This window comes from Montipora capricornis, chromosome 4 (genome assembly GCF_036669925.1).
Source record: "Montipora capricornis isolate CH-2021 chromosome 4, ASM3666992v2, whole genome shotgun sequence".
In the NCBI taxonomy this organism is placed as follows: Eukaryota; Metazoa; Cnidaria; class Anthozoa; order Scleractinia; family Acroporidae; genus Montipora; species Montipora capricornis.
Window position 1 is genome coordinate 49,410,432 of NC_090886.1, and position 12,937 is coordinate 49,423,368.

General features: G+C 41.4%; 1 long non-coding RNA gene across 1 annotated transcript; it reads left to right on the forward strand.

Annotated features, from left to right (window-relative positions):
- Positions 1-8,553: 8,553 nt before the first annotated feature.
- On the forward strand, positions 8,554-11,888 carry LOC138047238 (uncharacterized). Its single transcript, XR_011131811.1, has 4 exons — positions 8,554-8,617; positions 9,871-9,933; positions 10,930-11,182; positions 11,545-11,888. It is a non-coding gene; the product is annotated as an uncharacterized lncRNA (long non-coding RNA).
- Positions 11,889-12,937: the final 1,049 nt, after the last annotated feature.

Here is a 12,937-nt window from a genome sequence, read left to right on the forward strand (position 1 = left end):
GGCACACGCTTTGTGCACTTTTCGTCGCGGTCACCGCCACCAGCTTTCCGTTCTCTGCTTGGATCAGCCTGCCCGGCTCTTTCCCGTTATGGCCGAACCTGTTTTGTCTCCTCTCCCAGACCCTGAACCAGCAAACAACCCGCTTGCTGCAGAACCAGCTGTTCCGCCCGCCGAAGCCGCCGAGTCCGGGGAGGAAAATGAGGTAATTTCTTCACTTTTGCCCTGTGTTTTGCGTCCCGTGTTTCGCTTTCCTTGCCAGCGTTTTCGGCCGCTTGGTTGCATTGTCCTTTTTTGTTCGGGTCGGTTTCGTCCCTGTGCGTTTCATTGCCTGGTTTTGGCTAGTTTGCTCGGATGGCGTTCGTTTGCACCTTGGTTGTTTCCCCTAACGCCTGGGCTTTGCTTTCGCTCTTTTGCTTTATTGTGTACCTTGCTTCTTCGCGTAGTTTTATGTGGTTGTTTTAATTTTGGTTTCCGGGACATTTTTCTCCCTCGTTAGCGCTGCGTTCCGTTTAGGTTGGTTTTCTCGTTATGCCTATATTGTTTCTTTTTTTTTTTTTCCTCCACAGTTGTTCGCGCGTGCTTTTGGGCACGTGTATGTTGTCCACGATTTTTGTTACCTTCGCACATTTCATTAGCACCTTTTCATAGCTGTATTGTTCCCAGTGTGGGTATGCCCCTTTGTTCTGCATGACAATTTTCGTTATTGTCTCTTTGTTGCACTTTGTTTTGTGGGATCGGAAAGTTTTTTGGATCTGTTGTGGGGTTAGGGAGATGATTCAGTGCTTTTGGGCGTGTGTATGTTCTCGGCGCTCTTTCGATAGCGCAACACAAAAACAAAAACAACAACGGAAAAAAAAAGAAAAGCAAAAGGGAGGCAAAGATGGAAGAAAGGAAGGAAAAAAGCAGAACCGCCTTTAGGACGTGCATATATTCAGAGCGCCTTTTAGGTGGTGCTAAACAAGGAGAGAGAGAAATAAAGGAGGGGCAAAGGAAAACCCACATGGAAAAAAAAAAGGCAGGAAATGTGCAAACGCCTCGAAAAGTTCTTAGATGGCGTTGAGAGATTAGAGAATGAAAGGAGAAAGTGAAGAAAAGGGAGAGAAGCACCCTTGACATGATGGTGAAACGAAAGAAAAAATCGAAGTTAGGGAAAGAAATAGATGAGGAAAAAAAATGATAAGAAGCGAGAAAGATGGAGGAAAGATAAAGAGGACGCGAGGAAGAGAGTGGAAGGAAGTGACGAAATGGTAAAATTAATGGTTGATAGATATTGCTGATAGAAAGTCGGAGATGATAAAGTTCGGAGTTGAAATAGGAAAGGAAGGGGATGAGGAGCGTTCATTTATAGGGAAAAACGATTTTTAAAGGAGTAAGATTGTTCAAAGGAGGATAGAGTGGGGAGTGAAATCGTGTTGTGGAGGAAGGTGTACGCAGGTTTTGAGGTGCGAACACTGGGGAGGTTTCCACAACGAACGGAGGGTTGGTGTGACAAAATTTCATTTCCCTATTATTTTGGGTTTGGTTATTATATCTTGGTTCTGTTCTGGTCAGCCGAACATCAGATGCGTTTTCCATTCTCCGGTGTTTTTTCTTGTTTCTCAGCCGGTCGATCGTATTCAAACCCTTGAGAGGAAGTTGAAAGCCTTGGAGGACGAGAGAGCGCGCAGGAGCATGGAGGATGCGTTGATAACTCTCCGTAGGCACCTAAACCGCCCGTTAAACATGTTTGATCGATACGAAGCAGTCGAGCTGTTGCAATCTTTGGTTCGTCTCGCCAGGAATGAGGCGCATGAGAAGGCTGATACGTACGCGGCTACTCTCGATGAAGCTAAGGCGAGGGCGGACCTACTGGATAAAGAATCGTTACAGAGTTAGCGTTTTGGGCTGTTCTCCGCAAGAGATAGCCTAGTACTTGGGATGGAAAAGTAGCGACATGGCCAGGCTAGCACTCTTACCCTTTTGGAGTCTGTCATGCCTCGGGCTTCGACTGTCCTTGCCACGGTCTCTCATCCAGCAAATATCCGACCAATAGCCTGATCGCTTCGGCGTTCCTTTATTTGCAAAGTAAGCGTGGGAGTATGGGGGTCTGAGTTTTGGAAAGGAGGTTTGTAGAATAAAGCAACTTTAGCAATTCCGGGCGTGTTGTGGTGTTTTACCCTTGTATGTGCATCGGTTTGGACAGTGTTTGGTGCCGGCGGGGCATGGCGATTGTCGGGGCCGGGAGCGGATTCCTCCCATAACTTAGTCTAGTGTGATCGCAACAATAGATATGCAGTGAGAATAAATTACTATTCTCACGGCATATATAATGAGCGTATCACGCTAACGCGCTGCATTCCGCTAATCCCAAGGGTCTGGGTTAGTAGCGTCTAGTATGATCCTTTGTGGTCTTTGTAGCATAAAATCTGGCTGCGCAGTGCGAAATCTCGCAGTTTGACGAGATTGCCGTGGGAACACGCTCTGTGCCCCTCCCTCCTCCCCTGGTGACGGTGACCACCTCTCACCCGGCCTTATTGCATATCTTTTGCTTAGGCGGCCGCGGATTCCGCGGATTCCTCCCATAACAACAGATATGCAGTGAGAATAAATTACTGTTAAGACGTACTCTCCTTATTTCCAGGTAAACCTCCCAGTCCTACTATATTAGGAAATTACTACCGTCTTGCTAGTCACAGAGTCTGATACTAAATTATATGTGGAAATGACACGTATGTAGGCTTCTGATATAAGTATCGCACTTAGAAGAATGAATGACTGATAAAGAACCACTCTGGACCAGAAAACTGAAGTCGTGCTCGTAACTAACGGATAACAGCCAACTCGTTCCCAGGGCTTTTCTCGGCAATGGAGAAAGCACTGGGAACAAGGTTAGGATAACAGCCTCTTACCTTCTTTATTACTTCAAAGCCAAATTGTTATTTCCCACTTGCTTTTTAAACTGACCGTAAGTCTTTGTCCAGAAGCCTCTCTTTATCGAGGCAATTCCAACGCCAAGCTTCTTTGTTGACTTCCAGACCACCTATCGATGGACATGCACATGTGAACTCAACTGTGATGAGATAAAGCTGCTTAAAAAAAGTTTGCTATTGGTGATCTACGACGGCGTGGTTGACGAAAACGTCACCTCAAAATATAACTTTGCACTATCGTATGTATTTCCGGTTATTCCATCTCGTTCAAGTCGTACAATGTGCGAGAAGTATCTTAAAGAGCAAACATTGAGAATGAAGCATTCTCATTTGCATGCTTTCGTTGTCTTACAAAATCTCATATTTTGTGAATTCACGTCTTTGTTGTGCAGATTGCAGCAACAATTAGTGTTAAAATGCGTACCAGACGTGCTGCATTCTCGATGACGACCGCGTCGTATATAATAGATCTTAAAGCCCCTAATACGGAGCTTCACACGAGATGTTTTGAGCCACGGACACTAACCGGAAATGAATATTCTGCATGCCAGGACATCTCGGTCTCTAACTGACAGAGAAAAGAGGCTTAGCAGTACAAATGTGGTAGTGTTGAGACGAGTCAAAAAAATAAACTTCTCTCTTCCGCTTGCCGTCCGTTCCTCAAAAACGTCGCTTGCGGAAGCTCCTTGAAAAAGAACTTTGTTCTGGAATACGGCAACGAAATGTGGAAAAGGTGACCGGTTACATGAAAAGGAAAGGATGTATATTTTTATACATTGCGGAGCCATGCTTTGAAATGAATAATTAAAATAACTCAGACATAATATCGTTCACATTTGCAACCGCGAAAGGGTAACAATTTTGCTACGTACAAAAATGAGCTGTTATTTGAGGCGTAATGCAACTCTCGGTCCAGGCCGTTGATGGTCATGGAGAGAGCGTTGCGCGACGTTTAATAGAGGGCCATCAAAGAGAAATTCGAAGTTAGTTGCAATTTTCAATTAGGATGGTCATGCATTAGCCCAATTTATTCGCATTCTAAAATTGGGCCACAAAACTCAGCACCTCAGGTTGCCTTTCGCTTTGCTAAAGTTATCATACACAAGAACAACCAAGTAAGAATGGCTGAAGGGCCAAGATTTTTTAATACGTCCTTTACAAACACCTCAGAAGAACATCAAATCTTTGCAAACATTTTCTGGTTAGAGGCGCCAGGATCCGGGCGCATTTGCTTTGTGCGCTTGGTCCCGTTGCTAATTAAATTGTTCACAGTTAAAATTGTGATGATCAGTGTGACCAAAACTGGCAGTCCTTTTCGTTTTACCACTCATAATTAAAGCCAACGTTAGTAAAAACCGCAGTGGGAGAAACTAAAAATTTGAAGAAAAAACTGGCTTTTTTTGTATTTTGAGTCTCTTTCAGAAGTAATCAAAGTCCCACTCACCTGAGTAAAATGCGCGATTTGACCACCAGTGACCTCAGACCTCTGTCAGAACTCTGTCACACGAAGCAGAATAAACACGAGGTACCTGAACTTATATCATATCAGTTTATTTACTTGCACAAATCAATTATCCTTATTACACGGATCATAGACACTGGTATATTTAAGTCAACTTTCGCCTTCACCCTGTAAACATGAGTAAATGGTGAATCTTTAGTATGGAACGGAAATCTTTTCGCATAATTACGGGATTTGGCTATACTTTTGGTTATTTCTTTTTTTTTTTAATCATATTATTCAACTACCATCCGTAGTATTGGGATAATCACATTATTTTTTAGATTTTAAATCTAGTTTAATTTTCAGAAATGGTCTGCCAGTCTTTTGGTGGTGCGAGACGCAACGAGGACCTGATCGAGCAAAATCTGAGAAATTATTTTTTGATATTCAACGGCTGCTTTCCGGAGATTCTTAGGGTGAAAACTTTCAGAGTTCTATGTCCGACAAGAACCTACTGAATTTACAGTAAAAAAATCGCCGATAACTAAACTCTAACTACATCTGAAGTTATGCCGAAAAAATGCACGCAGCCCTGTAAAGTACTGACTCAAGATTCCCCGTATGTAAACAATAACACAAATGCGTGAGTGGGATTTCGCGGGTTTTGATCCAAATTCCATTAGTCTTTTCCCTTAGCATTCTGTGTTACGAGAAATCGAGATTTTTGAAGCCCTAGAATTCTTGAAACCCGTGATTATTCGAAGTAATCTTTGTCCCTCTTGGTGAAAAAGTTAGGAGAAATTTACCCGCCATTTTTTCGCGCCAGTTTTCTGTTCTGTCTGTTTCCTAAAGTGGCTGGAAAAATCGAGATTACACTGTATTTTGAAGAGTAAATGCTTAGTACCTTAAGTAATAGTCGAAATATTCCATTTTACTACAAAACTCATGTTTTCGTGTAAGCCACGTTCAGGATGTTGTGTTCTTTCTCGAACCCTAAAGCTGGTTAGTTTACCCAGCATAAATAGCCCTTATGCGTGATGACGTATAACTAACGATTTCACCACCAAGCCTCGAATTCGAAAATCAAACTTGCAAATTTAGCTTGACCTGAATCCCAAAGGAACAAACTTGTAAAGAAAAGCCACGTGCGAACAGTATTGCACGTCCAGATAATGTGAATAATTTTGTGCAAACGAGGCTCGGTGGTGAATTTTTGATCATGTTACGTCATCACGCATAAGGCCTATTGACTCACCCTGGTTTGGGTGCTAGTCACCGCAGATTAACAACTGATCCAGACTGATTTGGTCAAAGGGGAAGATCAGACCGCCACGCTCAGAAGTCAGGACTTCCCGATCTTTTGTCCGATGGCGCTAAACATCGCAAAGTCTCTAGCTTAGCATAAACAGCCATATGGGGCCCAAATAAAGTGTGTGACCATTCGTGTTTTGAATTTATAGAGGAAATGTATGGCAATCTTGAAAATCCTCGCATTATCGTACTAGATTGTGATAAATATTCTCATTTAACATCAAAATAAACGTATTTTACCTTAAATGTTGTGTGTTGTTGTTCTTGAGGTTGAAGACGGCGATTTTAGCGATTTGAAGGGTTCGGCGTTGGTTGTTCACTCGAATGTACCTACTATTACACAGGCAGTCCCGTGAAATCTGTTTCCCTGTTTATCTTGTTCTAAATAGCAACCAGGAAGTTGACGGCTAATACAATCACCTTTTGTAAAACTACTGAAACACCCGACACTGCCTTCCGATCGTGCAAAGCAATGATTGTGTTCGCTACTGTATTTTCCATGGCATGCTATGAAATATTATGTATTATATGCCATGAAATATCCCACTTGTCACTTGTATTTTCTTGGTATGTACGCTCCATGAGTATTATATACATGAAACAGTCAATCACGTAGCATTAGAGAGCTTAAGCAACGACGAATACGACGCATAGTAGAAAACGAATTTAGAGCAGTTTACCGGCAAAATTCGCGATTTTGTAGATGTTTGTTAAGCCAATGGCTCCAAAAACGTGATCAGGCTAAATATGCAATGACATCGTTCAATCTCAAACGGAAACACGTAAACTTAGCCGTCGTCACCCATGTTCAGTAGACGACGCAAAACGTGATCATTTCAGGTTGTTCTTTTGAGAGGAAGGCCAAGAAATGTACAAAGATTTATAATGCACGTGCACAGCTATTGTTTTGGTCATAAACCTTTTGTTTAGTGACGTTCTCGTTGCCGTCGTCGTCGTGGTTCGATAAACGCGATAAAATTAAAGAAATTGAATGGCGGAAAAAAAAAGGCCTAACTGGCGTAGCTCCCAGTGTCGTCCGTGATCATAGAAATTCACCTGAAGGGCCTTTTCCGGTTCCGGTTGGGGCTTCCGCGTTAACCAATCTCTAGAGGATGGGACCCCCTCTGTGTAAAATTAGACGTCTTTAAGTAGATTAGGAAATGTTGTGTTGAAACGAAACACGTTTTAGTATTAAAGTAAGGTCGAGGAACGACAACAGTTTAATAGGCCTTTTGCAACTAACGATCACATGATACAAAATCCGCCATGCTGGAGGGCACGCTCATTGTTATTTCCCCAATGGACATTAAAACAAAGAGACCTGAACTAGTCAAGCTTGACTTGCCTTTGTTTTAATGTCCCAGTGGGGGAATAATAATGAGCTTGCCCTCCAGCATGGCGGATTTTGTACCATGTGATCGTTAGTTGCAAAAGGCCTATTGCCGATTCCCTCTATAAGACGAGCTTGCAAGGAATCATGGTTGATCAAAAAGAATTTTTGTATGACTTATAACAAACAATGAAGGCGTATTGATAGCTAGTCGGCTAGGGTGCTTATGCAATGACGACGGCGGCGCGGAAGAAAACCCATAGTGAATAAAGGATTTATAATTACTTTCGAATGTTGCAATTTCCTTGATCTATTCAGTATACCAATCGGTCTTAAAACTTGTTCTGGCTAAATATCAAGTGACAGCGTTCAATTCCAAAAGAAAATACGAAACATTGGTCGTCACGGTTCAGGTTGTCCAAAACACCCAGAAGTTGCTCATTTTAAGTTGCTGTTTCGAAGAGGACGGTAAAGAAATGTACAAGATTTATAACGCAAATGCTAAGCCATTGTTTTGCTTATGAAAATTTCTTTTGTTGCAGTTTCCGTTGTCGTCGCCGTCGTGCTTTAGTTTTCTTAAAGTGCCCCTGTGACCAAAAAGTCAATTTATATTTTTCTTTGGATTTCAAAACTATGTTCACAACGCACTGAGTGACCCACGTTTTAAGCCTTGATTTCAAAAAGACACCTCTTTATTTTAACTGTAATTTTCCTATTTAATGGTCCGCCATTACTAACATTATGTTCTTGAGAGAGCTGGATCGAGGAGAAAATGACGTCAAAGGCTCACTAGTTTAAGAATGCAATACGTGTGTACGCCGCAGAATTAATATGCAGCACGGTGGTTTTGGGCTTTCAGACTTTTAAACTCACGCTTTGCATATATAATAAGCTGCGTTCACACGCTGAAATTTTAAGCTAGTGAGCCTCTGACGTCACGTTTCCCTGGATCCAACCGTCTGAGGTCCAATCGGTCAGTTTTGAACGTGAGTAATGGCGGACCGTGAAATCCAAAACTTACACTCAAAGTAAATGGCCTTTGGATAAAAATCAAAGCTCAAAATTTTGCCAGTCAGGTGTTAAGCAAACACACTTTCAAAATCTGAAGGAAAAAAGGACGTGGGTTTTTTTTATCGCAGGGGCACTTTAAGCTCCCTATTGACAGGGTTAGCTCTACTCAACAGACGAGGCCAGAGAGAAATGAAACTGAAAAGCGTCCTAAGACAAGCAAGACGAATCCACGTCTAAAGAGCTGACGGCAAAGTTAATTATCTTTCGGTTTCGCCCGTGCATTTACATGTACAAACGTAGCGGTCTTAAATATGGACATAAAATTACGTATTCGTGAGACTCTACCCGAAGGGCCTTCCACGTATTATGCCCATTATGACTGTATGTATTATGTATAATTCTGTATTTATCAGTGGACAGTTTACTAGCTTTTCAAAATTGAAGTGCTTACAGTCACCTTTTCCAAAGCTAGCTCAAAATTGCACAAAATAGACGTCTTGAAATGAAGATTTGGATAGTTTATCTTTTCAACGCTTGGGGTCAGCCGACGGATTTCAAGTGCGATGTGTTCTATCAAGCTTCCTTTTCATACCATGCTGGATAGCTGTTCTTGTAAGTACACTGCAGAGATGTAAACATGATCCATGGTAGGATATTGCCTCTTCTTCTCCTTCACAATGTTTTTAAAGTAGATTAAAACTTGAAAACAACCGATGAAGAACCAGTTGCAGCTTGGGTTAACATGTAAGTGACGATGAATTGTTTTGACAACGTTTGATAAATTTTCGATTTTTCGATAATATTTTACTTTGGAAGTGTTCGCGACAGCATGCAAGTTTTCATGCTTATACATCTTCGTTAGCACTACGATTCCTATCAGTGATATTCCTCATTGCGACTTCAGTAGGGCATATAAAGAAGTGAATTGCTTGATGTTTTATCAAGTGTAAGACCACTACGGCTGTGCTTCAGACTCAGCATTTCCGGGTTTCGTTATCGTATGTGCATGCCATCGAGCCCAGAACCTTCCACGAGCCAGGCTATGCAGTGGTAGGGGACGTTTTCGAACCGTTCAAATTCTGATTTGATCAGACGATACAAAGCTTTACACCAGGCTTGGTCTTTCAAACAACCAGTGAAGCTCAGAAATTGGAAGGAGCGGTTGAAGCCAGAAAGCTGAAGCTGGAAGGTTATAATAAAAATTCTCGTTTCTTTGTAATCACGCATAACAAGGATTAAGGGACTCTGGACGAGCCTGGCGTGGTCTCCTTGCTGTAAGGGAGGAAGAGAAAGCCAGGGATTATGAGCTGAAAAATGTTCGCGCCATCGCCAAAAAATTACTAAAGCTTGCAGACGAGAGCAATGCCGGTTGGCTGGCTGGGGCCAAAGAAAATCAGACTAGGGATCTCGCGAGCTATTCACGGCGAGGACCGAAGAAGCGAAAGAAAGAACTGTTGAGAAGGGTAGACATCATGCTCTCAAAAGAATAGAATAACAAGAATAACAAGAACTGAGCAAGCGCTTCTAATCATCACACAAGCGACGACAAGAAAGGCTTTTTTCGAGAGCGCTCACAAAAATGATGCAAGTGATCTCACTCTGCATGCCTGTCTTTCACTCTTCGACACTGTGCTACGCCTCGTTGACTGTACGCTCATAGAAAACTCGGGCTCGTAGTCCAACGGATAAATAGCTAATGTTTAGAATCACCCAGGGCCTGTGAGGTCAGCTATTTTAGTAGATAGGAAAAAAATAACTTACCAATTACGAATGCCATAGAAGTAGTTCGAACATCCAGCATAATTTATCTTTAAGTTTCCATTCTATATTGACGGCGAACTGTACTGTTTTCTGTTTTTACCAAGGTGTTGTCTGCTGGTATCATGGGACTGGCCTTGTCCACCTCCGCTATACACTCCCTAACTTTGGTAAGACCTACACAGAAATGAAACCTGTTTCGTTGTTTGACTCTTTTAGATTTAAAGCTCCCTCTATGATCGTGATAAATTACTTTATACCTCATCATAGGAATTTAACGATGCACGTTGACAACGCGAAGAAAATTTACGTGACACAAAATTAACTCGCCTAACTTTATTTTACGCACATTTGACGAACACAACCGTCTCAATATACATATCTTAGGGGGAAAAAGTATTTCAAGTCATTGTTAGCTCAGTGGAGGTGACCGTAAGGTGGGAGGACGAGCGGGCCGTGGAAATTTTTAGAAGAAAGACTGAAGAGGTTAGCTATGCCCTCTGGGAAACGGATCAATACGAAAACCAGTCAAAAGACATTATGAACTCATTTCATAAATAAGAACTATCAGATACTGACTCCATGGCATTGATAGTGAAGCTATATATAAGCAGATGAGGTTTTGTTACTGAAATAAAGGTGAAATAAAGCCGGGTACCTTTTAAAATTAACATCGACGTAAATCAAGCTAGATGTATTAAATTAAATGTATCGATAATTTCCTATAATAAGGTAGTTCCAAAACTGATGACATTAGTCAAAGCTACGTCAGCTTTATTCTGAGTGAAGAAAGACATCGGTTAAGTTTCAGCGGTAGCTGAGGAAACAGCAGTGGCAGTGCATCTAACACTGCAGAGGTAATGGTGGTGGCGCTGGCGGTGGCAGTGGCAGTGACACTGTTAGTGGTAGAGGCGGCGATAGCAGTAGCGATAGTGGCAGTCAGTGGCAGTGGCAGTGAAATTGGTAGTGGCAATGGTAGTGGCAGTGGTGGTGATTGTTCGATCACTCAGTCATCATTGAACTGTCATGAAGTTAACAGAAACAACTTTCGCTATTTCACTATCAGTGGTGGTGGCAGTATAAAAAAAACCTGGTACCTTACATGCAGTAGTTACAACAAAGTTTTTCGCACTCTAAGACCGCCCTCTCTTTCTTAATGATTTTAGATAATGGCTTTGAGGTCTGTCAGCATGGCGTGTGCCTTAGTATCAGTAATAACAGAGTGCATCTATTCTTCTGCTGTGACCAGTCTCGTGAGAAGCAAATACATGAGAAGTACTGCAAAACTGACCAAAATCAAGTACACAGAACAAGAGAAGACCATGTTAGGCATATCGCGTCCTTGGTTGTTATATTTTCCATCTTTGAGATTATCCTGGCTTTTGCAAGCGCTATGATTTGGTGATGCAGATGCAGCAGGTAAAGGCTACCAGCCCTTGCGAGAAATTCAGGTTTTTAAAGTTATAACAGCTTAGTTACTGCAAGATATTGCAAAACATGTAGGAGGCGCGGTAGTCTCATGGTTAGTGCGCTTGTATCGAGCGGTCCAGGTTTGAGTCCCGGCCAGACAATAATTGTACAGAGTATAGCTAAATTCAGTTATAACTTACAACTGTTATAAATGTAGGCCTGTGCAAATAAAATAAATAAATAATTAATTCATTAGACAAATAAATAAATAATTAGCGAGAGGAAAATAATATCCCAACATTTTATTCCCAAAAAGAGTTATATAAAAATGTTTTACCTTACATACACTAACTCTGCTACTTTAATTTCAGGTATGCCAAAGGGATCACAAAACAGAAGCTGGAAAAATTGGAACGACTTGTATTTAAACAAGTCATTCCAATTCTCATCTCTTCTCAATGTTAAAAAAAGAAATGTCATAAAAATGTAGGAAAGTATTTGCGGTCTGCGTCATCGATTGCACGCGAGAAGTAATCAAAAAACAAAAGGAAATTACTCTAAAACTTTACAATACACATTCTACTACTGCTGCTGCTGCTGTTGCTACTAGTACTGCTGCTAGTAATGCTACTACTACTTCTACTACTATTACTACTGCTACTACTGCTGTTGCTACTAGAGTGATTTTACTCGACCCGTGAAATATATAGTGGAATATTACACGCTATATTTGCGTAAAAGCCCCCATCACATGGTGTATACAAGATCGAGGATGAAAAAACTGACACAAAAACAGAACACACAATAATGACACAACTAAAGAGATAAATTATACGACAGTTATTGTAATACTTTTCTTCGTTTATTAGACTAAACGTCAGAAATTTTTACAAAAGATCGTGGGGTGTTTTCGTGTAAGTAGTCTGAGTAACAGAAAAACAATAGGTCTAATTAGGAGGTAGTGTTACACAATAACTATTATTCTCTGTTTCACGGGTCAAGTTAAATCGCTCTAGTACTGCTGCTAGTAATGCTACTACTACTTCTACTACTATTACTACTACTACTCCTGCTGCTGCTGCTGCTGCTGCTGTTGCTACTAGTACTGCTGCTAGTAATGCTACTACTACTTCTACTACTATTACTACTACTACTGCTGCTGCTGCTGCTGTTGCTGTTGCTACTAGTACTGCTGGTAGTAATGCTACTACCACATACTACTATTACTACTACTACTGCTGCTGTTGCTACTACTACTGCTGCTGCTGCTGCTGCTGCTGTTGCTACTAGTACTGCTGCTAGTAATGCTACTACTACTTCTACTACTATTACTACTACTACTACTACTACTACTGCTGCTGTTGCTGCTGTTGCTACTAGTACTGCTGCTAGTAATGCTACTACTACTTCTACTACTATTACTACTACTACTGCTGCTGCTGCTGTTGCTACTAGTACTGCTGCTAGTAATGCTACTACTACTTCTACTACTATTAGTGTTATAACTCTCAGAAACGTCTATCCTTCGAAAAAGATTATCCCACAATAAAGCGTGAACGTTAATGCGACCATATCGATTGGTATAGCTAATGGTACCTGGACCAAGTGGAGTACAATTCAGGGAGTAATCGTACGTTCTCATAATTTCATTTTAAAATTACGAGAACGATTATCCCTGAATTGACACGAAATCCAATTACTGATTAATTGTATCTATAACGCATTTCGGAATTTAAAATGTCTTTTGAGAACTTAGTACCCAGA